At 41.8% G+C, this 16430-nt stretch overlaps 1 protein-coding gene across 2 annotated transcripts in view; it reads left to right on the forward strand.

Annotated features, from left to right (window-relative positions):
* Nucleotides 1-7286: 7286 nt before the first annotated feature.
* The window catches only part of Usf3 (upstream transcription factor family member 3), a 51140-nt gene continuing 41996 nt past the window's right edge, over nt 7287-16430 (forward strand). For both annotated transcript variants that reach the window (XM_034515793.2, XM_076942982.1), the window contains exon 1: nt 7287-7553. The gene's annotated coding sequence lies outside the window, so the exon portion shown is untranslated. The remainder of the gene's footprint in view (nt 7554-16430) is intronic.

Below are 16430 nucleotides of genomic sequence, written 5' to 3' on the forward strand. Positions count from 1 at the left end.
CTATTGTCTAGCTTCCCCATACAAACCCCTACCCCTCCACCTACACACATGAATGAATGTTTTGAAGATGGAACCAGATTTACATATTTAGAAGTATTTATTGCCTGGCTGCTTTTGAGGAGAGCATTATGCTGATAATAGATTGTCTCATGAATAAAAGCAGGAAAATCCTTAAAACATTAGCAAGTTAATCTGAGTAATATAGAGAAGAGGATATGTGATGTAGAATTGGCCCCAGGAATTGAAAGTTCTGTAATTCATATTCCATCCTAATAAACGAAGAAAAGACCTGCCTGGAGCATACCTAGCTTCTTGGTCTATTTCCACGTATCAGCTTTTACTGTCATGTATTCCATATTTCCTGGCATCTCCAACATCACCCAGTTTCCTGCAGTGACCTTTCTGGATCTTGCAAATTAGAATCTTGACCCTACTGTTGTGGCCCGAGCTGCCCCACGTCTGGGGGCCCAAGTGTCTCGGATCGTCCTGTCAGTGTTGGAACCTGCACTGCCAAAAGCCTTGGGGGCTCAATTGTCCTGCACTGTCCCAAGCAGCTCCAGTCCACAGGTCGGGGTTCAGCAAGAGAGAGAGTGAGGACGGACACGAGGAATGGAGACCAGACAGAGTGTGATTCAATCCCATTTATTCTTCAGTCTCTCTTCCTAGTCCAACTCCCAAGTCTTGAGTTTCTAGTCCCTAGTTCCTAGTCCCTAGTGCCTCCAAGTTCCAAGTTTCCAGTTCCAAGTTCTCTTCCAAGTGCCTGCTACCTAATGCCTAATAACTAACTCCAAGTTGTACTGTTTAACCTAATTCCTAGTTCCAAGTTGTACTCTCTGAAGTGTCTGATTCTCTGTTCTGTCTCTCACCTTTTATGTCTCACTTCTAAGTCACGCCTCTAAGTCACGCCTTTAATCATGCCCTTAGGTCTTGTCTCTAAATCTGATCTCTAAGTCACGCCCTTAAGTCACATACCTTTAAGTCTCACACACCCAAGGGAAGATCCTGGGTATCTAAAACAAGATGGTATCAGTGTGCTCAGCTGTTGTAGGCTAATGTAATCAAGTCTCTGGTCAGGGTATATGGCTCAAGATGGCTGCAAGGATGATAGCCACTTTCTGTCGGCTCCCCACACCCTACCACAACATTGTTTAGACTCAGTGGTCTTGTGAAACTGCCATAAGCCTCTGACAAGTCTGTCTTGCCACCTAAACTAGCCCCACTAAAATGCTGCTCAAAATAGGGATTATCTCCTTGGCTTACAGTTGTGTTGGCCTCTGCTGACCCTGAGAAAACCTCTCTAGACAGTTGGTTTTAAGCAGGGAGCTCTAATGACATTCTCAGGTTTTCTTCAGATTTTGCGTTTTTGTAAAATGGAACTGGGTAAGTTGCTGGCTAAGTTCTTGCACACCACTTTTCTTACTGACCTAGTAAGGAGTCTTAGGTTTTACTTAATGGCACTAATCTCTTAATTATAGATGCTTTGACTACCTATTTTTCACTTTGAACTTGCTCCCTTCATACTGTTTGCTCCCTTACTGTACATTTCAGTAAGAGCAGTGAGCAGTACCACAGCCTGAATTCTGTTCTGAATTCAGCCTGAAATTTTCTCCATCAAATACTCTGCTGCTTTGAATTGTGCTTCATGAAGTTTTCTGGGCATGAGGTTAATGTAACAAGTTCTCTACTAGAATATATCACAAATGGTCTCTTACATAATCTGGGAAGAGTCCTAGATCCTTTTCTGAAATCTCATGAGTGTGGTCTCCAGTGGGTGTTTCTCTAGACACTGTCATCTGAAGGCCCACTAGAATGCCCAGTTTAAACTTTTGCTTACCTTATTCTAGAGTTTTAGACCTTGGCTCCAAATTCATATTCCTCCAACACAAACAAAAAACCCTAAGTACTATGTTGTGTTTATCACAATAGCTCTATACTATTGCCAGCTTTCTATATTAAGTTACTTGTTGCAATGGTGTGGTTTTGTTTTGGTGTTTTCTTAGGGGTTTTCTATGTATTTGATGGGAAAGGCAGAGCAGGAGTGAGGCACAATGCCTTTGTATTCAGGAAGGTGGGGGATGAATGCTGATACTTGGCTCTCCCGCTCTCTTTTCTCTTCCCCTCCTTTTTCTCTCCTTTTTCCTCTCTCAGCCCATTCGGTACCCTTTCTTATAGATAGTGTCACATTCAGAGTGAGCCTTCTTTGGTTAAAAGTTTCAGGGAACTTCTTCATAGGTACATCCAGGGTGTGACATTGACAATGAAAGTTATGTGAGAAAATTGAAAGAATACAGAATTAACCTGAAAACTATAAAAGCCTTCAGCTGCCATACTAGTGAGCTCTCTCTCTCTCTCTCTCTCTCTCTCTCTCTCTCTCTCTCTCTCTCTCTCTCTTTTAGATTTAGTTATTTCTATTCACTTACTTATTCACTTACTTTAGTTCTTTAGTTTTGCGTTTTGCATGCATGTGTGTTTGTGTGAGGAGGGTATTGGATCCTATTGATTCCCTGGAACTGGAGTTACAGTTGTTCTTCCCACGTGAGTTCTGTGGATTGAACCTAGGTATTCTGGAAGAGCAGCCAGTGCTGTTAATCGCTGAGCTACCATTTCTAGCCCTGAGATCATGTATTTTTTTTTTTTTTTTTTTTATCTGAAAGGTTGGGAAGAAGGGGAGACTGGAGAGATGGCTCTGTGGTTAAGAGGACTGACTGCTCTTCCAGAGGTCCTGAGTTCAATTCCCAGCAAGCACATGATGGCTCACAACCATTTGTAGTGGGATCAAATGAACTACTCTTCTGGTGTGTCTGAGGACAGCTACAGTATACTCATACAAATAATAATAATAAAAGAAAAGATTGGGCAGAAGGTGAAGAAAGCTGCTTTCAGTACTTGTATACTATTTTATACTGCTATAGTCCAATGACAAAAGGGAAAACTGTAAGCATAGAGTTTGGACAGAAGTAGAACAGTTTTATTTGCAGATGATGTGATTAAACAGAAGATGCTGCTGGTGGTTTTGGAGAACTTCACTACTTTAGTTCACATGTTACAAAGCTGAATAAAGATAAAGTGGTGTCAATGTCAACAACCCAACTAGTGCTACAGAATTTAGCACAGAAATATACCTACATTTGCATGAGTACTTTGTCAAAACACATGAAAGTATTTCAACAATGTAGGGAAAATTTGTCAATACTCAAGTATCTTCCCAATATACAAAACAACAAAAACTTTAAAAACATAATGACTTGGTCCTTTGTAGTCCTAGGTACTGATAACTGAGCAACCTGGACAACAGTGAGAATAAGTCATTAAGGAGGGAATGAAAGCCAGGTGGTGTAGAGGGTGGGGCAGAACTCCAGTACTGCCAGGGCTACATAAAAAACAAAAACAAAACAAAAAAAAACCAACCTGTCTCCAAACAAAAGAATTGTTAAAATGTCCCTTGGCCCTAAGGGAAAACATAGCAGTAAAAATATCTAGAAGTCAAAAGTCTGTGTGACTTTGTATTAATTAGTAAAGTGTGCTTTTAGATATAGTACCACAGGCATGTTCCAGAGGTAATCTGTAACATAGGCTTAAGTGTTAGTATTTTCTAGCCTGCAACAACTATGTAGACCAGGCTGGCCTTGAACTCAGAGAGATCCACCTGCCTGCTTCCCAAGTATTGAGATGTACCATCACCATGCAGGCAGAACCTGGCAGTGCTTTTAAAGACAACATTAAGAAACAAAACTCTATAGACCTTTTGTTTTATGATATAAAAATGGCATTCAACCCATGAGGTAACAAACCTCAATACCATTGAGACTGAGAAAAGGGGGTTGGGATAGTGAATTTGCTTTCAAATAGAAATTAACATGCATACAATTGTAGGTCTTTTCAGAAAATCTTGGCCTAAGACTTATAACCTGGCCAAACAGGTATTTCATGAACAAATTCAAAGATAGCTCGAAGGACTTCTAAAACAATAAAGCTTTATACTGACATTCTAAGAGTGGATTTCTAGTGAAAAGATGCATGTTTCAGTTGCATCAGGGACTTAACTGGCTAAGATTCAGATCTTACCTCTTCATCTCTGGAGAACAGACAGAGCAATGGCATAATTAGATAGGTTCATAAATAATCTGCAAAAAGACTGAAGACATGAGGAAATGCCATCTCCATTGTGACCTTTGCTGCTGATTGCTTTCTCGGGCCCTGACTTCATAAGTGATGACAACAGCTATATTGCAGGGTGATTATGTGGATGAAACAGGTTAGTAAATATGTCATTCTTATTAAGAGCAAAACCCAAGTCGCACAATGGCTGAAAACTCTAGTACAACATATAAAGAACTTTTACACATCACTAAGAGATGCTTTAAAAAGTATACGTGGAAATATGCTCAGCACCTAGCTGTTAGAAAGCATGTACATTAGTAACATCTTAATCCTAGCACACTAGGGAGGTTGAAGTAGGAAGGTCACTAGTTTAATGATGTCTTGAACTATGTAGTGAGACTGAACAATTCAGTGTCAGTAATGGCGTGTACTTATCTGGACCCCTAATAGACTGTCAAGAATCCAAAATAAAAATTACAAGCTCTGGAAAAAGCTGAGATATTTCTTCTGGAATCATGGAAATAAACACTTGTACCAATCCTACTCATAAAGCCAAAGATATGTTTCTAAAAAAAGATGGAAGGTCTAACTATAAAGGTTACAAAAGCCAGTTTGTTGGGTGTGTGGTTGTGGGCAAAAAGCTGTGAAATATAACCCTAGCTATGCAACTCAGTGTAGCAGTTGGGTGCTGATTACTAGTGGTCACAGGTCAAGACTCAGTGGTCCTGGTAGCAGAGGATGTGGGTGGGTGGAAGAGAGGGCTGGCACTGGAAAGAGACACATTTGTTTAAATGATTGCCTGTCAGAGAAAGGAGGGAGTAGGTGGAGCTGAGCCTGGAGCTTCTGCCCAGCACTGCTACTGACATCCAGTCTTCAACCATGTTAGAAAGTTCCTTTCAGGAAATGAATCAGTGTGCAAATAAGCATCACACAAATCTTTCTGTGCCATCCAGGGGCCTCAAGTAAGTGGGTGAAAATCATTCTGAGGGGCTTGACCTGTATGTTATTACCAATATAGACACTAAGAAGCACACACCAGCTACGCTTAGGTATTATCTCAGTCTAATAAGTGATGTGGAATAAAGCTAGCAAAAGACTCCTAGTTGTGATTTGAACTTTACTTTTTCATGTTTTGTTTATTTCTGTGTATATGTGCGTTTCTGCTCACATGCACAGGGCATGTACGGAGATGAGAGGTCTATTGGAGTTCCTTCTCCCCTTCTACCACGTAAGTCCTGGGGCTCAAACTCAGGTCCCCGGGCTTGCTGGCAGACAGCACCTTTACTCTGAGCCACCACACTGTCTCACTAGCTTGAGATCTGGACTTCAATCAGGAAAGGAGGATTAAAAATAAAAGTTACTATTCTGACTTTTCTCAATTGATTTGTTGTTCTGTTTGTTTGCTTATTTGAATGAGTATTTGTTTTCAAGACATGGTTCCTCTGTGTAGTCCTGGCTCTCCTGGAACTCAGTAGACCAGGCTAGGGTAGAATTCAGAGAGATCTGCCTGCCTTTACCTCCTGAGTGCTGGGATTAAAGGCTCTTGTCGTCACCACCTGGCTTTTATCTCTCTATTTTTAAATCATGTTTAAAAAATGTTAACAATGGTTCAAAAACCTTTTAAATTCTGTTTTTTTTTTTTTTTTTGAATCACGAAAACTTTGTTTTGCATCTGGAATTGGCATGCACACTATTAATTCCAGCACTCATACTCAGGATGCAGAGGCAGCTGGATCTCTGAGTTCAAAGCCAGCCTCGTCTACACATTGAGATTCTGTCTCGAAGAACAAAACCCCAAAATGTTTTATTTTTAACTTAGAATTAATTTATTACAGTTCAGGAAGTTACGTGTAGCCTGGATTTGATATTTGTTACCCATAAAACCTTCTATTTTTACTAACATAGAAACGATTTTATGTAGCTGGACATATATTAACATAATAGTTTTATGGGTGTATTATTAGTATTACCATTACAACTCTGATCATAAGGTCTCTCCTGCTTGGACTAGGGAGTGACAAATGTATTCAAAAGCTAACTAAAACTCATCGGCCTGGCCCAGATGGGACAAGGAAGTGAAAAAGAAACCAAACTGCTTATTAGCACCAAGTTTGAAGCAACAGTAACGTCCTATTTTATCACCGATTTTCAAAGTGCGGAGGAAACATAAAACGGAGTTACTGTTTACTATTTTCTCAATGCAAGGTCTGTTTCCACTGTACATAGGTTCAAGTAGTTCCTATTATGCCCTGCGTTCCAGTCCAACTGGCTGTATCTGGTTGTGAAAAGCTCATAAATCTTTCACCACCACTAGGTGGAGAATCAGACACCTGTCTCAGGGAGGCAGGCTTGTGAAATGAAACAAACTAGAAAAAGGTAGCTGGGACCACAGTTCAAGAGCTCCAAACGCACCTTAGAGGACTCTGAGGCCTCCAGTCCTAAATAACCCTGTCTAGTAGCCTAAATTTAGGGTTCCAATCCCATTTCCCAAAGCCACGCACTCACTCCCTTAGCTGGGGGCTGCAGAACATTTCTGAAAATGGGCTTCTTGCAAATAAAGGACGTCAAGAGTCCACAGCATACGAATTCCAGCAGCCTCAGGTCTGCAAGACTGAGGGAAGTCACACAAGACTGGATTCTCCACCTCCCGTTTGTTTACCGCCTTCTAATCCTCCAGGCTAAAGGGACTTGTCTATCTCCGAAAGCCTTTGCCGCCCTCCTCCTCTTCAGTTTTTTCACTTCTAAGTTTGCACTGAAAGCTGCCAGAAGCATAATACAGAATAGGATGCAAGGAAGTTTCTCAAAACATCTTTTCCAGCTTCTCAAAGCGTCCCCTTTAAGGAGCCAGGCCCACCTCTTTCTCATCCACCTACTGGCTTTCCTTTCTGCCTGTCACTCTACCTTTAAGAATATTTCCTGTTCTTTCAACCCAACTTGCACACCTCCGCCCCCCGGCCTTGGTCATTGGGCCGCCTGAGGCCTGTTCCCTCCTAGCTTTTCCCTCCACCTCCTCCCGCCTTCCAGCCTAGCGCAGCGGAATTCCGGCTTCTGATTGGCTACGACAGCAGCCTCCCCAGCACCGGATTGGCAGGCCGGTTGATCGGGGCGGGAGCGAGGTGCATCCAGGCTAGGCTGTGCGCGTGCAGAGCCGAGGCCGCGGGAGGGGCGGGAGGGGCGGGGGGAGGGGGGCTGGGAAAGTTGAGGCTGTGCTGCCGCCGGGTCTCCGGCCTCGAGGGCTCGGGCTCGCTGCTGCGGCGGTGGCCGCGAGGAGAGGCGGCGGGGGCGGGGGGAGAGGAGGGCCCGGGCCCACGCTCCCCCAGCCCCGCAGAAGCAGGTGGCGGCTGCGGACCCAGAGGCTCGCCTAGACGGCCAGACACCGCTGCCTTCCGCTCCTGGGACCATGACCCAGGCGGGGGTCGCCGCCGCCGTGGCCCGGAGCGCGTCACCGGCGGGTGAGTGGCCGCGGGAGGGGGCGCTGACAGCCGGGACCGCGGCTGCGGGGGCGGCTCCGGGGGGCGGCCCCGGGCTCAGCTCCACCCACCCCCTCCTAGCTGCAGGAGGTGAGGGCTGGGCTGAGTGCCCCTCGTTCTGGACGCTCGCTTGAGGTTGGGGATCCCAGAGCTCCCACCTGGCCCGGGCGATCCCTCTCTTCACCCGGGCATGCCCGCACCCTCGGTGCCAGGCCTGAGGGAGCTCGCCCTGCTCCCGGTGCGCGCCGGCGGACCGAGGCCCCATGCTGTCCTGGGTGCATAAAGAGCTGGGCAGCCAGGTCCCCACCGGGTGGCCTTTGCTCACCTCCTTCACCTTTTGCCATCTCTTCCATCTCTTGTCTTCTGACTTTCCGTCTGACCCACTCGTCAAACTCAGTGCTGCTTGCTTTTGTAACTTTCACCCCTGTGTCGGAGAGTTAGGCTGGCGTTTTCTTTTTAGAAGCCCATCTTTTTGCTTCTGAATAGCACTCGGTCCAAGCGAATGGCGTTTCTCGCCCGATTTCAAATGAGGCTTCTGGACGATTGCTGAGGTTGGGCATTTTGGGGATTGAGTTCTCTTTTCTCTGTGGGGTGGTTTTTTTTTTTTTTGCTTTTATTGACTTCGCCTGTAGATAAGAGACCACATAAAACTAACTGCCAAATTCAACTAATGTTCAAATAACATTTTACCACTAAGTGGAGTGAAACAACATACATGGCGGGTCTGCTAACTTTATAGGTAACAGTGGCAGAGTCTTAAAGGAAACTTTGATGAGTAAGTGGACCCCTCAGTAGCTTTTCCCCATGGCCAGTCAGACTTGTTCTTTGCAGGTCCAACAGTTTCCTTGGTGACCTTTTCCTTTGCCCCAGATTTGCTGTATAGATACTATGTTTCCATTTGTTTGGGAAAGTATTTGTTGCAAACTAAGGAAGATTCATTGTAATCATTCCACTTTCTGAAGCCAAGAGTTGAAAAGCTGTATCAAGAAGCATGCCAAAGGCCCACCAGCCACTTGTGACCCAGTATGTCCATAAAAGAGGTCCAAACCAAAATCAAAAACTTATTCAATACCTTGAGGGGTTTTTTTTTTTCTTCTTTTTTAATTCCACTGTGTGGCTCTAGAGAGTGAACTTTGTAAATGACAAGGCTGTGTCACAATGTCAAAAGGTTGGTCACTTAGTCTAAACAGTATGACTTTTGTATAGATTAACAGTAGTTTGGTGACAGCTGTGCATTGATGAAACATAGAACATTTTTGATACAAAAGCGTTTCCATTCAGTGTAGTAAGGACCACTTAGAATAGTTATCTTCTAGCTTAGTTGTCTATAGAACATCCCAGAAGTTTTTACAGAGATTTTACAGTGAGCTAGTTTTGTATGAAACACACACATAACACACGCACATACACACACTGTTTAACTCCGGTTAGAAGTTAAACACACAAATAGTAAGCTCGGAACCACTGCCAATAAACCCGGGTTTTAATGTTATCTCATGTTGTTCCTTCCTGTGGTCGAGCTCAATGGTTCCTAAATGGGACTGTTTGTTATAATCACCCCGTTTCACTTCCCAGATATTACCTTTGACCTGGAGGGAGGTAGGCTGTGGATATACCTCTTAAAACTCTCCAGGCTATTCTGTTCAGCAGCCAGGGCTGAAAATTACCTTAAGCTTGGTACAATGTCCAGACTGTTCTGCTTGTATTCCAGGGTTTTCCTTGGCAAGCCTTAAGTTGTGTATTCAACTTTTGCCCCACAACCTTCCATGTGAACCTTTGGACCCCTCACTCAGATAATACAATTTAGATCCCTGCTGTTGCAAACCTTGGTGTTTCTCAGTTAATACATATCCAATCCTTGTAATTCCCTTCCATATCAAGAAATTGTAGTGATGGACCCCTTAAATATGAAATCTTTGGTATGTAAATGCACATATGCCTCGATCGAGTGTGCGTGCGTGCTTGCTTGTGTGTGTGTGTGTGTGTGTGTGTGTGTGTGTGTGTGTGTAGGGTCTTTCTTTGTTCCTAGGTGACCTTGAATTTGTAGCAGTCCTCAGGCTTTTATCTCTCAAGTGCTGGGATTACAGATGTTTGCCCTCATACCTCACACCAGCAATAGTTTTAGATTTTTTAATTACCTTATTGAGAGAGAATTGGGGGTGAGTCTGCATTTGTTTGTCAGAAGACAACTTGAGAGACAGTTTTCTGCTGTGTGGGATTGGACACAATTTGTCAGACTTGGCAGCAAATACTTGCTGAGCCATCTTATCAAGCCAACAACAAATTTTGTTTTGTTTTGTTTCTCTGTGTATCCTTGGCTGTCTTGGAACTCAGTGTGTGGACCAGGCTGCCTCTGCCTCTGCCACCCAAGTGCTGGGATTAAAGGTGTGTACCACCACCACCCAGATCCTGAGTCTATTTTTGTTGGTGGTTTTTATATAGTTTCAAGTTTCCCACTTTGAATTGGACAACCAGGTAGGGGAAGAGGGAGCTCATCCTTGAGTGAGGCTAATTCTCCACTCAACTGTCATTGGTGGCTGTAAGGTTTTTGTGTAGGGATGGGAACGTGATGAAATTTTCTTCCTTCCACATTAGCATGTCCGTTGAGCTTGCCATTGTTCTGATCTTGGTTTTGCCACCCTTTCTAAGAGAGACCATGTCACAGCAGACTACTGGTTTTCTGGCTCTTTCCTACCCATCTTCCGTGATCTTTCCAGAACCACTTATGCAGGAATTGTGATGTAGGGCTGGGCTCCCCACAGTCTGTTGATCTCTGCATTGTATCCTGTTGTGGCAGGTTTTGTTTGTTTGTTTGTTTGTTTGTTGTTTTGGTGATGGTCTCCATTTACCGTAAAGAGAAGTGTCTTTTGAGGGGAGGTAGCTAATCTAAGAAAAGTGGCTCCTTCACCTTGATGGATATGTTTTTGTGATAAGCTCTCTTTGAACTTTCAAACTACATGTTGTTTAAAAGACTCCCTTTATACTGATAGTGTGAGTTCATTTAACACATATACTTTTTTTTTTCTTTTACAATTCAGTGGCAAAGAGTGTTTTCTTCTTGTAGTTTAGAATTCACTCGAGCTCATTACACCCACGGGTTTGGGTTTGATTCCTGCCAGGGCTTAGCAGTATCCTCATCCCTTAACTAGTATTGAGTTACTTTGTGAAAGTGTTGTTGTGTAAGACAGTATATCTTGGAATTCCATATGTAGACCAAGCTAGTCTCAAGTTCTTAAGATCCACTTGTGTCTTCTTCCAAGTGCTGGACTTATAGTTGTCCACTATACCTTGTTTTCAAATTTTTCGTATATTTTCCTGTTGTTTGTTTGTTTGTTTTTCAGCAGATTGGTTATTATTATTTTTTTTTTTTGTGGTCCTTAGACTTATATGTTAGTACTTATCACATAGCCACAGGTATGTGTTTATCTGACTGCTAGCCTTCAAAGCCTGTGTGTTCAAGGGCATGCTCTTCATTGTATTTCTAGATACTGTTGCAGTATTACAGAGCTAGAACACTGCAACCATAGGAACTGTGTCCTCTATTACTGAATTTGTCACTAACAGACACTGAAAAAAATGTGTTAAATGTGACCGCCATACTTTATTATATAAAGGGTATTAAACATATTTTTAACAAAAGTCGATTTGACATTAATTGGTTTTGCCAACACTACATATTGTTTTAACTTTAGTTATGGAGTTAGATCCCTTAAATGTATAATCTTCCAGATGTACATGTATAAACACCTTAAGTGTTTTTCTCTGAGCTTGTTATCCATAAAATATTTGTGAAACTCTTACTAATAGGAAAACTGTTAGCTGTTCAATTGGATAATTTTTCTTTTTCTCATTAAATTTTCCATGTGGGTACAATTGTGCTACTTCAGAAGGCCAGATCTTTTAATTAGATCAGTAGGGCTTGATAAGTTGCTCCTATTAATGTGTTAATACTGTGTTTTTAATTCAGTTCATCAAGTATTTATTGAGTACTTACATTGCTTGCATTTAGCACCAACATAGGTGCTAAAGAGAATATAGAAATAGTAAATAGTGAACTCAGCTCATAAGAAAATTTGGGGAAGAGCAGGGAGCACCCACAGCAGGTAATTAAGGGACTCCCTACACCATTCACTGGCTGACAGATTAATCTATGAGATGAGGAGGAGGAAGGTGACGAAAAACTAGGAAAGACCCCTTATTTTCTTCTGCCTATAATGTGGCTGGTTGAGGAACCCCAGATATCCTTACCTCCCAATTACTGAAGCCATCCTGGGATCCCTGGTGAAAGAATTCTCATATTAGCTTCTGCAATTTCTTAAGCAGCAGAAGCCATAGAAAAGAAAAACAAAAGATGGCATCCTGAGACTGGTACCAGTTCTATGTCTGCACCATATGCCGGAACAAATTCTCTTTAGTTATTAGCAACAGAGTGTAAGCAGAAAATGGAGTCATGGATGTATAGCAGGCAAGATGACAGAGCTAGAAGAGTGTTCAGAGTGAAGCCTGGAGAAGGTGAGGAAATGCTAGTCCAGAGGTCAGCCCCAGCCAGCTTTTCTTCTTGTGCTGGGAGTCTTAGCTGTTAGCTCTGTGCCACACCTCTGGTGCCAGCCCATGTTTGAAGTCCTTTTGAATTTAAGAGTGTGGTGGAGGAGCTCTTCAAAGGAGACCAGGCTATTGCTGCCAGACAGCCAGAGCTGCAGGGATGGTCTGTATTTGCCAGTGTGGAAGCCTTTGGTGAGCTTGGTGTAAGCAGTTTTTGGAATGAAAGTTAGCATTAGCTGACCGAAGAGTAAATGGAAAATAAGGAAGAGGCAATAGTAAATGTAAATTGTTCTTCAAGAAGCCTAATGGTCAGAGAAAGAGAAGTTATTAGGCCCAGAAAAGAAATCATTGAAGTATTTCAAATGGAGAAACATGAATAAGGTTGTATTTTATTGGAAAAGCACCAATAGGGTAGGGGAGAGTAAATTATCAAGGAAAGAAAAGAGTATGATGTAACTTGTTTCAAGTAGTGAGAGTGGTGGGTCCAGAGTGTAGGAAGAGAGTTTGTGTTACTAGAAATGCTAGGAAGCTTATAAGGGGGACGGCTTGCCTTGGACTTTGAAGGATAGGTAGGAGTTGGACAAGCAGAGAAAAGTCAAAGGATCATTTCAGTGGAAAATAGTGAGAACTTAGGAAAAGTGAACTTACCCATAAGAAGAAGAAGAGCTGGATATCTGAGTTGGATAGGAGGAAGAGCAAACCAGCTAGTTACCCATGCTCCTAAGTGTTGTGCAGATAGATGTGGGTGGGTGAGGCTGGGAGCCAGGACTCAGAGTTTAGATGTGATGCAATAGTTGTTGGGCAAGGGTACACTGTCATTTGGTATTCTGTAGGATGATTTTTTTCTGGGATCCCTTCACAGGTATAAAGACTTTAAAATATAAAAGTATCCTCTAGGGGGCTGGACAGATGGCTCGGTGGTTAAAAGTACACACTATTCTTGCAGAGGACCCAAGTTTGGTTCTTAGCACCCATGTGCAATGGATCACAACCACTTGTAACTCCAGTTCTAGGAATTCTAACACCTCAGTCCTTCTGAAGCACCTGCAGTCAGGTATACATACCCAATGCCACACATACACATAATTTAAAAAAATTAAATAGATCTTCAAACTGTCACTATGCACAATGACATAATGTTTGCTATACATTCTCCTATATACTTTAAATTGCTTATAGATTATTTGTAATTCAGCGTACAACTTAACTACTGTATGAATTCAGTCATACATACAGTCTGAGAAATGTGAAACTGTAATTTCATTATCATGTGGACATCATATAGTGTATTCTTGTGAGCCTAGAGGTATATAAGTCTTATGCTGCAGTCTGTTCTTCCAGGCTACAAACTTATTTGCCACATTATTGTTATACATATTATAAACAAGTATAATATGGTGTTGCTGATATGTATAAGCATATATAGGCATAGACATACTGTATAAAGATATACTGTATCTTTATACAGTAAACATGAGGTAATAGGACTCTTCAACTCCATTACAGTGTTAGGGGAATACTATTGGATTTGTGGGCTGTAAATAAATATCATTATGCAGTGCATGGATATATCTATTAATACTGTATTTCTTTTGAAGTTTTATTTTGTGAACAGGATCGTTTATATATCTATATCTCTATATCTATCTATCTATAAGTAGATATATATAAGTAGATATATATATATATATATCTATATCTCTATATCTATCTATCTATAAGTATATATATATATATATATAGATATATATATATAGATATCACAGACTATCCTCACATTTTTATGCTCCTGCCTCAGTGTCTCAAGTGCTGAGATTATGCACATTACCACAGAGGCCTTTACTGTATTGTACTTTAGAAAACATTGAAAGGGGAAAGCACCTGTAGATACTCAGGATAGCTAAAAATTTCTCCCAATATATTTGGTTGAATTTGCAGTTTGGTGACACATGCCTTTAATCCCATCACTAGGGAGTCAGAGTCAGGCAGTGCTCTGTGAGTTTGAAGACAGCCTATAGAGCAAGTTTCAGGACAGCCGAGGCTACACAAGAAATCCTGTTTCAAAAAGACAAAAACAAAAATTTGCTGAATTCATGGATATAGAACTCTGTATACAGAGGGCTGATGCTGCTGTAAGTTCTAGAGCATGAGGAACGTGACAGAATTTGGTGAATTGGAAGAAAAGATTAATGGAATGTTGGGGTGGGTATGAAACATGGAATGTTGGGGTGGGTATGAAACCCATGAAGCACAGGAAGAGGGTTGAGAGCCAGACATGTAAAAAGGGCCTAAGCTAACATGGTGATGAACAGAGAAACATTTATGTTTTATGGGATAAAAATAATAGCATTTAGAAAGGAGATTTGATTGTATGTTTTGAGATTGTAGCCAGATTAATTGATAAAATGGAGACTTGGGATGAAGTTTAGTATGTTCCAAATAGACTTCTTTATTTGTTCTGAATGTTTCAGTGAGAACTTTACCTATCTGCAGATGCAAAGCAACATGAAAATGGAAAGGAAGCTTTATTTTATATGTATAATTGTTTTAACCAGGGGAAAAATACATGAAAGGGAAGAGAGTAATGAAAATGGGAACTCAAATGGGAAAGAAGTGAGAATTCCTAATTTGGGGGAGGGGGAGATACATAAGTAAGAAAAGAATAAGACCAACACAAGGGTTGGAACTTCAGGAAGATCTTTGATTTGATGAAATTAGTCCCTGGCCACCAAGGAAGTCTTTCATTGGTTTGAGCAATCTAATAGTAAACAGGCCTGAACCAGGAAGGATTAGCCAGGGAAGTAGTGGCGAAGTGAAAAAGATACACAGAAAAAGCAGATTTCTTGTTGAATGTGAAGAATCTCTGTACATTTTGAAAGCAAAATGTCAAATGTGGAGGAAGCAATAAATTGATGCTGAGGGAAGAGCTGGTAACAGAGAAGAATTAGCTCTGGGAAGCTGTAGAGGGATAAAAGATGTATGGGCATGGAAACTGTCCAGTGTACCAGCTCACACCTGTTTTCTCATGCTGGTGGGAGGAGGAGGAAGGTAGCTAACTTACTGAGCTCCTCCTGAAGTGGGTGCTTTGCTGCATCCACTAACTGTGGCGGCTAGAGTCTTCTCAGGGGCTGCTGATACTCTCTGACTTCAAGCCTGAGGATGCTGAGAATCTGATGAGTACTTCAAAGCCGAATGCAGAGTCTGACATCAAAGGCTGTTTTCTCTCACTGATGTGGGTAAAGGATACATTGAGGATACATGGTAGCAGTTGTATTAGTGAATACAGCCATTATGGCTCAGAACCATCTTAGGAGCTGGTTTTTGTTTTGTTTTGTTTTCTCTTTTTCCTATGTGTGTTTGTATGCACACACATGAGCACATATATGTCTGTGCATCTAAAAGGTCAAGAATGACATGGGATGTCATCCTTGGTTGTGCTCCTGTATTGTTTGTTTGTTTTTGAGATAGAGTCTCTCACCAGATTTGAAGCTCTACTTGCTGCTTTCTCTCCAGGGCTCACGTTACATGTGCTCTATTTGTGTGTGTGTGTGTGTTTGGGTGGTGATGTTTGCTGGGAACTGAACTCAGGTTCTCTTTGGCTTTATTGGCTGAGCTGTTGCCCCAGCCATTTGTTTCCTTGATTTCTGTGTGTAGAGTACAATAGCCAAAGCTTGAGCAATTTGAGTAATAAAATAACTTCAGCATTGAATTATAACTCAGCAAATAAAATAACAGCGAGCCCATATTGATATAAACTAATAGTTGAATACATTTCTTATAGAATTTTAGAAAATATATTTAGTGTGGTGGTTGAATAGGTTTATGAAAGCTTGTCCCACAGAGAGTGGCACTATTAGGAGGTGTAGCCTTTTTTTGAGTGTGACCTTGTTGGAGGAAGCAAGCTCCCAAGTGCTTAAGCTCCCAGTGTGGAATTCCAGTCTCCTTGTTGACTTCGGATCTAGATGTTGAACTCTTGGCTCCTCCAGCCACGTCTACCTGAATGCTGCCATGCTTCCCACCATGATGATAATCGACTAAACCTCCAAACTGTGAGCCAGCCCTAATTAAAGATTTGCCATATTTATAAGAGCTGCCTTGGTCATGGTGTCTCTTCACAACAATAAAATTATAACTAAGACAGATAGTCGTTTCTCTGAAAGAGAAAAATTAATTCCTCTGGTGTGGGCTGGCCTAACAGTCACTGAGCAGGGCATAGAAAGCAAAAATATAACATTACTTGAAGTGTTTCAGGAATTTTGAGGGGAAAATCAATGAAGATAGTATTTTTATAACTTAAATCTTACAGTATTATCTGAA

Source organism: Arvicanthis niloticus, chromosome 12 (assembly GCF_011762505.2).
Source record: "Arvicanthis niloticus isolate mArvNil1 chromosome 12, mArvNil1.pat.X, whole genome shotgun sequence".
Classification (NCBI taxonomy): Eukaryota; Metazoa; Chordata; class Mammalia; order Rodentia; family Muridae; genus Arvicanthis; species Arvicanthis niloticus.